The following is a 14,928-nucleotide window of genomic DNA, read 5'->3' on the forward strand; positions in this document are numbered from 1 at the left end:
AATTCATTGTTGCATAATTATATGTGAGAATTTTTAAATGTTGCATTGCTTTAACTGGAGACCACTTTAATTTCTTACAGCCTAAACACAGCAAAAAATAAAGAGGGGAAATAACGATAGTAATATTTACTTAAGTGTGTCATGTGTATTATGCAGGGATGAACACTATATATATCTTGCAGCTGCCACTGTATCCGCAGGCAATTCCTTTAGATCTTGGGCGAGTCATCTGTTTGGAAGTGCTCTGTGCAGGAAGCTGGGGAGGAGAGAAGAGGGACGATCTGACTTTTGTTTTGCTTTGTCTCCAGTCTGGTTCAAGTCTCAAGCAATTCCTCTGCTAATCAGCTCCAATGAATTCATCATAAAGCAATACTGTCAAAAGGAAAACCATCAGCCTTATAAATAAGCATGAGCTCTTGAACACTTTCACTGCCTCTTACCTTCTACTGTCAGGAGAGAGAACCAACTCCACTCAGAGATGCAGTATCAGCAACTTTCCTTTGAGGAGCAGATGGTGTTGATAGGGCTACTCACAATGGGTGTAGTATCACTTCCAATTAAAAGCACATTTTTTTCTATCTTTTATACAGTTTTTAACTATGCCTTCTCTATTATGTTGCAGGCATGAAGCTGAACAGCAATTACAATCCGTTTGTTCTCACCGCATGTTAAATTGTTCTAGGTGTGGAATCCCATGCCTTGTGGAAAATGGAATTAACTACCCATTATATTCAAGGTTTCAGTTTTTCCACATATGTGATTTTCCTCCAAGTTAACTGAGGCTTATTCATCACATATAATTTTAAATCAACTGTCATTTAGTTAAAATCATTCTAAAGTGCTATAGCCCTAGCAGGTTTGGCTCAGTGGATAAAGCATCGGCCTGTGGACTGAAAGTTTCCGGGTTAAATTCTGGTCAAGGGCATGTACCTTGGTTGCAGGCACATCCCCAGTAAGAGGTGTGCAGGATGCAGCTGATCAATGTCTCTCTTCTCATTGATGTTTCTAACTCTCTATTCCTCTCCATTCCTCTTTGTAAAAAATCAATAAAATATATGTAAAAAATAAATAAAGTGCTATAATACTCCTTGAATTCTTAAATGAAACATAAAAATATGTTTTTAAATGGATGTAATTCATGAACTTTAACAAAAAGAGTTTGTGTTTCTAATCTATACTAATAAAAGGGTAAAATGCTAATTAGACCAAATATCTTCTGGATAAAGCCACAGTGGTGGGGTGAGGCAGAGGTGATTAGGGGCCATCAGGCTGGAAAGGGAAAGCAGTTAGGGGGCAATCAGGCCATTAGGGGAGAACAGTTAGGGGATGACCAGGCTGGCAGGGGAGAGCAGTTAGGGGTGATCAGGCCAGCAGGGAAGTATAGTTAGGGGTGATCAGGCGGGCTTCGGAGGGCAGTTAGGGGTGATCAGGCTGGCAGGTAGAATGGTTAGGGGTGATCAGGCAGGAAAGCAGAGTGGTTAGGGGCAGTCAGGCAGGCAGGCAAGTGAACAGTTAGGAGCCAGCAGTCCCAGATGTCCAGGGATATCCCTACTATTGGGTCGGCAGCTAAGTAATTGCGGATTTTTTAAAGAAAATCAAAGACAATTTTTTCATGGAACTAAATAACTTTATTCTGTAATGTATTGCCCATTTTGATCAATGACCTTTTGCCATCTTTCAGGCAGCATCATAATCCCACGTTCAAAAAACTTCTGGTTTTTATTAGCAAAAAACTGAATCAGGTACGATTTGACATCATCATCATTATTGAAATTTTTACCATTCAAGGAGTTTTGTAAAGATCGAAACAAAAAGTAATCAGATGGTGCAAGGTCAGGACTATATGGTGGATGTGGCAAAACATCCCAACCAAGCTCCATTAATTTTTGCCGAGTGACCAAAGATGTGTGTGGCCTTGCATTGTCATGATGGAATACAACACCTTTTCGATTTGTCAATTCGGGCCACTTTTCTTCAACTGCATTGTTTAATTTCGTTGGTTGTTCAATGTAGACATCAGAATTGATCGTTCGGTTGGGTGGTAAGAGTTCAAAGTAGACAATTCCTTTGTAATCCCACCAAACTGATAACAAAACCTTCTTTTGATGAATATCAGCTTTTGATGTTGTTTGAGTTGGTTCACCTGGCCTGCTCCACGATCTTTTCCGCTTGATATTGTTGTAAACAACCCATTTTTCATCGCCAGTTATCAGTCGTTTTAAAAATGGATCATTTTCATTACGTTTCTTTAGCAAATCGCAGCTGCTAATGCGTTGCATTAACTGTGATTCTTTCAGTTCGTGAGGAACCCATGTATCGAGTTTTTGAACATAGCCAAGTTGTTTTAAGTGATTTTCAATGCATTTATGTGATACATGAAGCTTCTCTGCAATCTCACGTGTTGTACTGTGACAGTCCGAATTGATTATTGCTTTGATTAGGGCGTCATCAACTTCAACTGGACGACCAGAGCGTTTTTCATCTTTGAGTGAAAAATCACCAGAACGAAATTTGGCAAACCAATTTTGACACTGCCGTTCTTTTAAGGCTTTGTCACCATAAACAGCACATAACTTTTTATGAGCTTGTGATGCGTTTTTCCCTTTGCGGAAATAAAAAAGCAAAATATGACAAAAATGTTCCTTTTGATTTTCCATTTTTCAACGAATGCCAAACGAAAACTACAAAACAGATCAAAAAACTTTTTTTACTGATTAACAGCTGAATAGCCAAGTATCAAATAACAAAATGTGTTTACATTTGTACTACGTCTGCAAACCTAAAAATTCAACTGAAGCCATATATGTGTGAAACCCGCAATTACGTAGTTGCCGACCCAATAGATCAGGCCTAAACTGGCAGTCAGATATCCCCTGAGGGTTTCCAGACTGGAAAGGGTGCAGGCCAGGCTGAGGGACAACACACACCTCCTGTGCACAAATTTAATGCATTGGGCCTCTAGTTAGATATAATGCTCTTAATGGCTATCCAAAGTACATGCTACTGTTGTTATCAGTTCTTAATGTCTCTAGATCGGTATACCATTTTAATTAATTTTCATTTTTCTCAGTTTATCAAAGTAAAATAGACATACAATGAACTGCATATACTTCAAGAGAAAAATTTGAAGTGTTGACATAGGTATACACTTATCATCATCACAATTGCAAAATGACATGTCATCATTCGGAGGAGTTTTCTCATGCCTTTCTGACTCCCTAGATTACCACTAGGCCCTGGTTAGTGATCAACTTTATGCCACTACAGATGAGTTTGCTTTTCCATATAAATAGAACCAGTGGTATACATAAACTTTAATCTGCTGTCTTCATTCAGCCTAATTATTTCAAGATGCATCCATGTCCTACTGTATATTCATTTTAATTTAATCACTGAGAAATATTCCATTGTATGGATATGGAGTTTATTTATCCATTAACCAGACAACAGATATTTAGGTTGTTTCCAGTATGACTTTTTACAAATAAAGCTCCTATAATCACCCTTATATGTTCTTGTGTGAATATATGCTTTAATTTCTCTTAGTACGTAGAAGTTGGAATGGCTGGATCCCGTGGTAAGTATATTTGTAATATTTTAAGAATTTGTCACATAGTTTTTTCAAAATGATTGTTCCATTTTACAGATGCCAGAAAAACGTGTGAGTGGTCTAATTCTTTCACATCTTTGCCAAAATTTGGTATGGTCATTCTTTTAAAATTTTACCATTTAAATAGATATGAAGTTGTACTTTATTATGGTTTTTATTTTTATAGTAGAGGCCCAGTGCATGAAATTCATGCATGGGGCAGGGAGTCCCTCAGCCCAGCCCGCACCCTCTCCAATCAGGAACCCCTCAGAAGATGTCTGGCTGCCTCTTGCAATCCAAGACTGCTGGCTTACAACCACTCACCTTCCTGCCTGCCTGCTTGCTGCCTGATCACTCCCAACCCCTCTGCCTGCCTGCCTGCTTGATTTCCCCTAAGGATCTTTGCCTATCTGCCTGATCTCCCATAACTGCTCCCCTGATAACCTGATCACCTCTAACTGTTTCTGCTTTGCTCTGCATCCAGGACCCAGGATTCCCTCCTCTGGCCAGTCACTGGCACCTAGGACCCAGGCTTCCCTCTCTTTAGCTGGCCACAGGCACCCAGGACCTGGCCACAACCACAGGAAACTATGGGTAGGAGGCTTTGCTAGGGCCATAGCCACAGGTGCTGGCACCCAGGACTGCAGGGCAGGTGGTTGTTCCTCTCCCAGGCCACAGCTTCGGTGGTCCCCATTCCTCTCTTGCTAGCTTATTTGTGCCTCACTGATCTCCACTCCTCTCTCCCCAGTGTTGAGTATCTGAGCTGTTACAGAATGACAGCATGATGACCATTTGCATATTAGCTCTTTATTATATAGGATACCTAAAGACTAATGCTATTGAACATTTTTAAGTGCTTATGTATTTTTGGTATGCCTGTTGATATATTTCATTCATTATTATCAGGTTGCCTGTATTAATTATTAAATTTGATATTTCTATAGTCTGAACACAGATCCTTTATCAGATTTGCTTTGGAAAGAGTATCTCCCATTCTTGGTCAGTATTTGCATTCTCTTGATAGTGGCATCAGCAATGAGGTGCTGACAGCAGGTAGCAGTGAAGGTGCTGCTGACCCCAATGGGCCCTGACGAGAGCAGGACCATGGAGGGATGGTGGAGCTGGTGAGTGGGTAATGCCAGGCCAAGGCGGGTGCCAGTGGGGGCCCGGTCACCCAGCCGATTGCCCCACAAATGGTGACCAATGGCAGTGGTGGGAGTGGGGTCACTACCCGGCTCCCAGGCACTGAGGGATCTGGGTGGGAGACCTGGCCCCAATTGATCATCCCACAGGTGTGATGGTGGAGCAGGTGAGTGTCCAGCACAAGGCCATGGTGGGGTGCCAGGTGGAGCTTGCAGGGCTGCGAGTCTGGGGGCACTAGCTGGGGCCCAATCCCCACAGGCTACCTTGAGCAACCCCACCCATGCACAAATTTGTGCACTGGCCTCTAATATTGAAGAAAAGTTCACTTAACCTGGGGTTTCTAGACAGTAGCACTGTTGACTTTTGAGCCATATAATTATTTGTAAGATATTTTATGGAATCCTTGCCCTCAACCCACTTAAAACCAGTTAATACTCCTTCCAGTATGTGGCAACCAAAAACGTCTCTAGATATTTCCATAGATCCCTCAGGAGAAAAATTAACCCTGTTCGAGAATCATTGGCCTATCCTAGAACCACAATATTTTTCTCCTATATTTTATTCATGAAAGTTTTGAATTTATATCTAAGTTCAATTTTGAGTAATTTTTGAATATAGTATGAAGAATGAATCAAAGTTCATTTTTTGACATATTAATATTCAATTGCTTCACCGTTGTTTGACAAAAAAATAACTCTTTCATCACTGAATTGTTTTTGTACATTTATAGAAAATAGATTTAATATCTGTATTCTATTTTTCCACCGATCCATTTATCTAATTGACATCAATATCAAGCTACCTTAATTCCTATTGCTTTGTACTAATCTGAAGTCAGTTGTTAGTCTTCCAAGTGTTTTTTCATTTTTAAAAGTGCTTTTGGTCATTGTAGTCTGTTGTGCAATCAGATATTGAGATGCTCAATTAGGATAACAAGCTACATTAAAATAACAAGCCTTTCTTCACTTGTTGCAATAGAGGAAACAAGAGGCAGAGGTGCCATCTCACCATGTTCCATCTTCCCCCACAGAGGTGCATGAGAAGAGGGTAAAGATATGTGGTATAGATGGAGAGTTGTCTTGCTGCCAAGGAGCTCCTTGAGGGGCAGAAATCAACACTGTACCTACGACCATTTTGTAAGGTAACTGACCCATAAACATTTTATTTACTTACTTCATTTTATTTTAATGGGCACTTGAAAAAACTTAATACTGTCGTCTGTAACTTTAAAACTGGTAAGTTCAAAGAGGTGATACAGAAACAATTATTTAAAGCTTGATATGTCTGTCAACATCCCTCAGAGTATCTCTTCAATGACCTGTGGGAAGTCACAGGTGACTGTCCATGAAAAGATTATCACCTAACACATCATGTATGTGCAAGGGTAGTTACACTAATGCTTTTGTAGGAATGCTGCTATGATTATTGCAATCTCTGAAATTTAAGGACCTCAGATTTTGGTATAGGTGTTAGAAGTAATCAAACTACTAGTAAACCATTAAGGAGGATAAATATTCTTTTTCATGTTGCCATGAATGATATATTTCTTAGAGATACCACAAATCAACTTGACACTTCCTAAAGATTTTTTTGTATTCTACTTAATCTCAAGGCTGGGTATTAAAATTATTTTGATTTCATCTTCATTGTGTTTTGGACCAATGTTTTAAATTTTAATTAGAATTTAAGTTGAACTTAATCTATTCAAGATTTTTGCAAATCTCAATTGCTGTTGTTAAGACAAGTATTATGAACCTTTTCATCTGTCATATTTCTTTTTAATTCAGTTTAGAACCTACAAAACTCTCAATAAACATTTTGATTTTTTAAATTTAAGGCATTTATTTTAGAAAGAGGGCTCTAAGTCAATGTACATTGAATCTATAAACACTCCTACTTTATTTGAGAGGCACAAGTCAATAATAGGCCCTGAAATGATGAATTTTAGATGCCATTAATATATTAGTCTTCTAATTCTTTGTTTGAATAAATGTAATTTGAAAATAAATCTGCCTCTAAAGAAAATGGAAGGGATACTATTGAACTTTCCCTTATCAGTTCATAAGCTCCTTAAGGCATTGTTCTTTAATATATTAAGAAGGGGTATTAGTTTGTTCAAAAGTAGTTCTTGGTGGATCTGTTGGAAATTGATTAGTTTTCTTTCTTTTCATGTAAAGCATTTGGCAAAATTGATTAGATTTCTTATCAAGATTTAGAGTCAGATTTTAAGCTGAAAAGACAAGAGTTTACCTGGTCCAATCCCTTCATTTCACAGGTGACTAAGTTAAAGGAATTCAAAATTGAATGATTAATCATAATCAGTACCAGTTTGTTCTAATGCTTAGAACATTGTGTTTGGAAATAGAAACCCAGAGTGTGGTAATACAATCTCTTGTGAACTTGGTTTTTCTCACAAATAAATAAGAAGGAGGGAATTATTTGTGTTCATACATCTTTTGGCTTTAACACCTATTAGGCTTGAGAGAACAAACACCTTATTACATTTTGTGGACTTCAATTAATTTTCATATATGGGAATTAGAACCCCTTAGTATAATTGTGAGCTAACTTATTATTTCATAATTCAAAATGCATTTAATAGATACTTAAAAATGAAAGGCATAATGTGAGATACCAAGAATAATATATTTCACTTTAAAATCATATCACATCAAATCATATTATCATATCATTGGTATTCTTTGTTGTTATTGTTTTTTTTTGTAATTTAGCAGCAGAAACCCTCTTTATTCTATTGACAATTTATATATATATATATATATATATATATATATATATATATATATATATATATATATATAAAACTAGAGGGCTGGTGCACAAAATTCATGCACAGGGGTGTGTTTCCCTCAACAAAACCTGCACCCTTTTCAATCTGGGATACCTAGAAAGACATCAGATTGACCCTGGTAGGATCAGGCCTAAACAGGCAATCAGACATTCCCCTCACAATCCAGGACTGCTGGCTAACAAACTGTTTGCCTGCCTGCCTTCCTAATTGCCCCTAACTGCTTCTGCCTGCCAGCCTAATCATCTATAACCACTCCCCTTCCAACCTGATTGATGCCTAACTGTTCCCCTGCCAGCCTGTCTGCCCCTAACTACCCTTCCCTGCAGGCCTGGTCCCCCAACTGCCCTTCCCTGCAGGCCCAGTCACCCTCAATTTTCCTCCTCTGCCAGCCTGGTCACCCCCAACTGCCCTCACCCCTGGCCATCTTGTGGTGGCTATCTTGTGTCCACATGGGGCAGTCATCTTTGACATGGGGCAGCCATCTTGTGTATTGGAGTAATGATCAATTTGCATATTATTCTTTTATTAGATAGGATAGAGGCCTGGTACACGGGTGGGGGCTGGCTGGTTTCCCCTGAAGAGTGTCCTGGATCAAGGTGAGATTCCTTTGGGATGTGAAGCAGCCTGCATGAGGGAACTGTAGTGGTTTTCAGGCTGGTCACACCCCCCAACTACCCAAGCAGAGACCCTGGTACCTGGAATTTATTTATCTTCTATAACTGAAACTTTGTAGCCTTAAGTGGAGGCCAAGACAGGTCAGAGCAGGCGGAAAGCTTGGCTTCCTCCATTGCTGGGGAAACCTAAGCTTCCTGCTCTCTCTGTGGCCACAGCCATCTTTGTTGGGTTAATTTGCATACTACTCCTGATTAGCTGGTGGGTGTGGCTTTGTGGGTGAAGTGGAGGTATGGTCAATTTGTATATTACTCTTTTTTTTTTCTTTTTTTAAGATAAGATCTTAAAGAGATGAGGCTACACTTCTGAATTAACTATGAGAGTCTTGACCAATTCTCCTGTTGTTCCTAAAAATATCTTTGATTCATTTCTGAGAATCCTGAAGGTTATAAGAATACATATTGTTTGAAAACCACTTTCAGAAGTTCTATTCATTGGTTTTATGAAGAAGGAATCTATAGCCCAAATTATAGATAAGTAATCTTACCATAGAAAAAGAGAAAAGATAAAACCCTTGTTCTCATGATTGATTTCTAATCCTACACTAATTCCTTTAAAAATAGTCACATCTTGCCCATTGCATATCTTTGCATAAAGAGTTGAAAAGGTAATATAGTGAATTTTAATGCAAATAATTTTCAACTGACTCCATTTTTATTTATAATGCAGCCACTTATCCTTGGGACACGTTCAGAACTAAAATAATTCAATTCTATCATTGGAACAGAAGCTTTGCCACATGGCTTCTACCCATTCTTCCCATTATTACACATTTCTCCCAAATAATATTCTAATGGCCCACATACAATACACAGAAGAGAGACTCTATAATAGTTATTGAGAGATGCTTATTCTAAATTTATAACAAACATTTTAAATTTAAGAGTAACCAAGCAATTTAAATTTTCATGAGACTCATGTGTATCTGAGTTCAGAAATAGCTGAGAAAAAATGTACATTATAAGTAACTGCCTCCGACAAGCATTTATCTTCCCCTCTGAGGCAAAGCAGAAAGGTTCAGGAAAAAGTATTTTTCTTTAAAAATAAAAATATTGTAACCATTAAGTATTTTTTTTTGTTTTATAACAACAAAGCAAAACAAATAAAATAACACCCATTTAAAAATATAGAGTATAATATATATGTATGCATAAAATTGAATAAAATATAACATTACAACTCACTGAATGATCACAAAGTAAATACTTATGGAACCTCATCAAGATCAAGACTTAAAATTTTCCAAAATCTTTCAAAGCTTCCCTGTTTCATCCTTTGTAAATACATAAAAGTAACAACCATATTTTTAATTATGTCTTTACCAGTTGTTTAGGTCATACATTCCAACCTGATTGAGGTACAACCATCCTACTGTTTTGTAGATCTCAGAGAATCCTAGGAGATGTCAGCACACTGAGTTCTGAGAAAGTTTTAAAATTGCTTGTGTATCACTAATTGCCTACATAGAGAAAAATGTAAATGTACTGTTTAAACAAATAAAGTAAAAACATTTTCTATTATTAAATAGTGGTTAATAGACTTACTAATCATTTCTTTAAGTGTAAATTCCTCTCAAATTGTGACTTTATCAACATATCTCTATTTTAATATTTTGGCCAGTTACTTTTCTGTTAAATACCTTTAATCACAATACATTGTAGATAATTAAATAATAGCATATTTCAGATAATTCAACATGAACTTGCATCTGAGTATTTAATTTAAAAAGAAACAAACCAAAAGAGTATATCTTACTCATGGGAATTTGAACATCTAATCTATATTCCTATGATCACCTCTCTCTCTGTCTCTCTCTCTCTCTCTCTTTCTCTCTCTGTCTCTCTCTCTCTCTCTCTCTCTCTCTCTTTCTTCTCCTCTCTTTATCCTTTCTTTTTTTCCCTCCTTTCCTCATACTTTTTTCCTTGAATCTCATCATCAGAAATAGCTCTATTATAATTTTCTTTTTCTCTTAATTCAATAAAAAGTAAAATTTTCACAAATGTCAAAATATAAAAAAACATGTTACACCATCTACACAAGGCTACACATTTTCAATATACTATTTTTGAAAAAAGTATGTAGTCCTCTGAATTATAATTTTTCTTCATTTAAAGGATATCATTACATTTGAGTTAAATTATGACTAAAATCTAAATTACCTAAAAATTCCTATGCACAAGCCAGGCATTTAACTAGCATCCCTAAGTCAGATCACTCCTACACAGCATGTAGGATGTAATCATCATACTTAGGGTACTTTGGTTTGAAAGGTTTTACTCCTACATCAAGCCCAATTGATTCTCTGTCCTAATTTTGTTCAAGGCAGATTGCACAGATTGCAGCTATGTCAATCAAAGCTGATTGGGCTTTTCTTCTTTTAAAAATCTGAACAGGCTTTAATAGAATTTGTAGATAAAAATGTATATCCTAAAGCTCTTATGTGTACTTTAGTTGTCTGAAGAAATTATCAGTTCTCTTGTATATCTGGTGAGCACCTATTACTAGTATGTTTCAATGCAAGTGTCTAAAGGTGAGAAATACTAACATCCTTTATAATAAAAGGCTAATATGCAAATTGTTCCCTCAACTGGGAGTTCAACCAGGAGTTCAACCAGGAGTTGGACCAGGGGTGGAATTGGCCAGCCAACCATCTGCAGTCCCTTTCCCCTTGCTGGCCAACTGCCTGTGGCCCCTGCCTGCAGACGGCCCAGTCCAACTGGTCCAATGGGGGTTGGGGACCCCACCTGTGCAGGAATTCGTGCAGGAATTCGTGAACTGGGCCTCTAGTATAAAATAAGGTCTCTAATCCAAGGCTGAGACATGAAACACACGTATAAGCAACTCATATAATACAATATAGCCTGCTAGCATGGCAGTTAAAACTAATATTTTGATGTTGACGGTCTTAGGTTGACATCAAGTTCTGGCACTTATTTATTAGCTTAAGCTCATATTTGTTAAAAAATACTTATTCATTGTACTTAATAAGACTGAGGAGAATGAGTAAAAAGACTGCAAAATTCTTAGCAAAGTGTAGGGAATCTCAGTAGTTTACAAAGAGCAACAGTTAAGTTTAAATGCCCAAGGCAGGGAATCTGTTACTAGAGGAGCCAATAGCTCTAGATAAGGGCCCTCTAAAAGGAGCTGTGTCTTTGCTTGAGAGACAGTTTGAAAATCCAGATCATATATATTTAAGGGTTCCTGCAACAAAATAAATAGAAATACACTTATTTTAATTTGTATTAATATGAGTACTGTATATATTTAAATATACTATATGTTTTATATACATACTAGAGGTACAGTGCACAAATTCATGCAAGGGCGGGGTCCCTTGGCCTGGCTGGCAATCAGGTCCATGGGAGGTTGGCCAGTGGGGGGAGGAGCTATAGAAGGTTGGCTTGCTAGCCCTCCCATCAGGGCTGATGGGGGAGGCAGCCAGATAGAAAGAGGGGCTGCAGGAAGTTGGCCAGCCTCAGGTTGGCTGTGGGAGGGCACTAACCATCAGGGGGCAGCTCCTGTGTTGGGTGTCTGTCCCTTGATGGTCAGTGTACATCATAGCGACTGGTCAACTGGCTGTTCCAGTCATCCTGGTAGTTCGGTGATAATTATCACTTAGGCTTTTATATATATAGAGAATATATGCATGTATATGTAGTATAGTATATATTTGTCTCAGGGATAATATATCGTAAAGCATTGATTAGAATACCTTATGACCTGTGACATTATATTACTATTAGAGGCCCAGTATACAAAATTAGTGCATAGGGGGTGGGTCTCTCAGCCCAGCCTGCACCCTTTCACAATATGAGACTGCTGGCTTCTAACTGCTCAACTGACTGCCTGCCTGACCACCCCTAACCACTCTGCCTTCCTGATTGCCCCTGCACACCTTTGCCTGCCTGCCTGATTGCCACTAACTGATCTCATCTGCCAGACTGATTGTCCAAACTGCTTCCCTGCCTGCTTGTTCATCCCTAATCACCTCTGCCTCAGCCCCCACCATTGGCTTTGTCAGAACGACATGCGGAAGAACATAGAGAAGGTGTTTGGTCTAATTAGCATATTATCCTTTTATTAGTATAGATATATATTTGACTAACGACACTCAATACTCAGCTTCATCCAACAAATAAAATGTTAGGAGTGCTTATATTCCCAATGGGAGTTTACATGAAAAAGCCACTAAATATATAGTAACTTACTAAATATTTTCATGGTATTTATCAGATGTATTATGTCTTCAACCAATCTATTCTTTCCAGGTAAATCTTCAGGGAAATATTTTCATTTATCTGAGAAAGTATTAATGAATAAGGCAAGTGAATCATTACATCTATAGTTGATATAAAATTATATAGAAATGATTGATAGAGAGTTCTATATAAACAGGTTTTTTTTTTCAGCATATCCAACTGATTAAATTATATAATTCAAGTGAATATTGATTTGGATTTTGAAATATGTTTGAATTCTAAATTAAAAGACCATTTCAAAAGAAGCAGATAGATTTTAAACAACCTATTTTCTAATAAAAACAAACACCTAAGGTAATCAGTAATATATCTTATGTAACAATATTCTTCCTCTGAATATTTTAAGTATTCTTGGGACATTTTGTCACTGTAAAAGTTTAGCCAACAATAAAAAAAAAAGAAGAGCAAAAATTGGAGGCACCCAGGAGGCAGCCATTTAATAGTTAATGTTGTTAGCATTGTTGTTGTTTTGTTTTTTTAAGTATTTATTTATTTAGTTAGTTATTTTGTGAGTTAACATGCTTTTATTTTGACTTTATATTTTTACTTTTTATTGATTGACTAAGGTATTACATATGTAATACCCCCCCATCCTCCCACTCATGTCCTCATCCCCCTGTTGACTATGTCCATTGGTTAGGCTTATATGCATGCATAAAAGTGCTTTGGTTGATTTCTCCCTCTTACCCCCACCCTCCCTTACCTTTCCTCTGAGGCTTGATAGTCTGATTGATACTTTGTTGTCTCTGGATCTATTTTTGTTCAGCTATTTATGTTGTTCATTATATTCTTCAAATGAGTGAGATCATGTGATATTTATCTTTCTTTGAATGGCTTATCTTATTTCACTTAGCATAATGCTAGCATTGTTTCAACACTGGGAAACCTATGTTCAAACTAATGGGTAGGCCTCAAACAGAGCTTTCCCATTAGATGAGTCCCTCACGGGGCATGAACACCTTGCATTAGTATCCCTGACTATGTTGGTCATTGACTAAGAGGAGACTAGGGAAGAAAGCATACTCTTGCAATAAAACATGCAGTGGATTGAAAGAAGTAGTAGCTGATGAGTGTCAGCTTCAAACTGGTGGGCATATAGTTTTCATAAAATTAGAAAAATGTATATTTTTGGCCATAACTTCTTTAGATTGTTTTTTTGCTTACACACTTATCTTTTATCTTCTCCTGGGACTTTAATTACATATATATTCATGCATTCAACCACTTGATATTATCCTATAGATTATTGACACTTTTTTCAGGTTTTATTTTCTTCCTGTGCTTCATTTTTCATAGCTTCTATTGGGATTATTAAGTTTACACATTTTCTGTCTCAATTATCTCATCTGATTTTAATCATAACCAGTGAACTTTTCATTTTATACATTGTGTTTTTATCTTGAGTATTTTTTTATTTTTTTATATTTTGTATTTCTCTCTCCACTCCATTCACATTTTCCTTTAAATAACATAATGTCTGATTAACATTTTGTCATGCTGATCTTTTCATTTCTTTTGGAGGTTATGTTTGTTTTGGTTATTTTGCACACTTAGTTATAGATTATATTTTTCCACTTTTTGGCATATCTAGTAATATTTTATTGGGTGTTGGACATTGCAGTGTTATGCTGTGGAGTGTTTGAATATTGTTATTGTTTTTATAGAATCAATTAGAGGCCCAGTGTATGAATTCATGCACAGGTGGAGTCCAGCTGACCTGCCCCAACTGGCTGATCAGGGCCTAGCCTGTCAGGAGGAGAAAAGGACAAGATGTTGACCACCACCATTGGAGTGAAGTGGTGATCAGGGGCAGGGCAAGTCAGTGGGAGAAACTGCAGTAGATTGGCCAGCCAGCCCCATCCCCTACTGGAGTGAAAGTGTTGATCAGGGTTTGTGCTGACTGTGGAAAAGGGCAGCAGGAGGTTGGCCAGCTGACCCCATCCCCTATCAGGGTGGTGGGGGCCCATCAGGGCCAGGGCCAGCCATGGAGAGGGGCTTCGAGACAATTGGGATGGGTCCAGCAGTGGGGAAGGGTTATAGGGTGTTGGCTGGACACTCTGCTCTTGATCAGGGTGGGAGAGGCTGATTTGGGGTGGGGCCAGCAGGAGGGAGGGGTCATGGGAGATTGGCCACTGGCTTTGCTCCCCAATTGGGTTGGTATTCTAGCCTCAGTGATTGGGGGGGTCCCTCAGCCTGGGCTGCACCCTCTCCAATCAGAGACCCCTCAGGGGATATCCAACTGCTGGTTTAGGCCTGATCCTGCAGGGACATCCTTCTCTCAAGTCGCTTCTAACCACTCACCTGCCTGCCTGCCTGATTGCCCCTAACTGCTCTCCCCTGCCAGTGTGATTGCCCCTAACCACCTCTGCCTTGCCTCCTGACACTGTGGCTTTATCCGGAAGGATGTCTGGAAGGATGACCAGTCTAATTAGCATATTACCCTTTCATTAGTA

The sequence above is a fragment of the Pipistrellus kuhlii genome, unplaced genomic scaffold (genome assembly GCF_014108245.1).
Source record: "Pipistrellus kuhlii isolate mPipKuh1 unplaced genomic scaffold, mPipKuh1.p scaffold_m20_p_1, whole genome shotgun sequence".
NCBI classification, from domain to species: Eukaryota; Metazoa; Chordata; class Mammalia; order Chiroptera; family Vespertilionidae; genus Pipistrellus; species Pipistrellus kuhlii.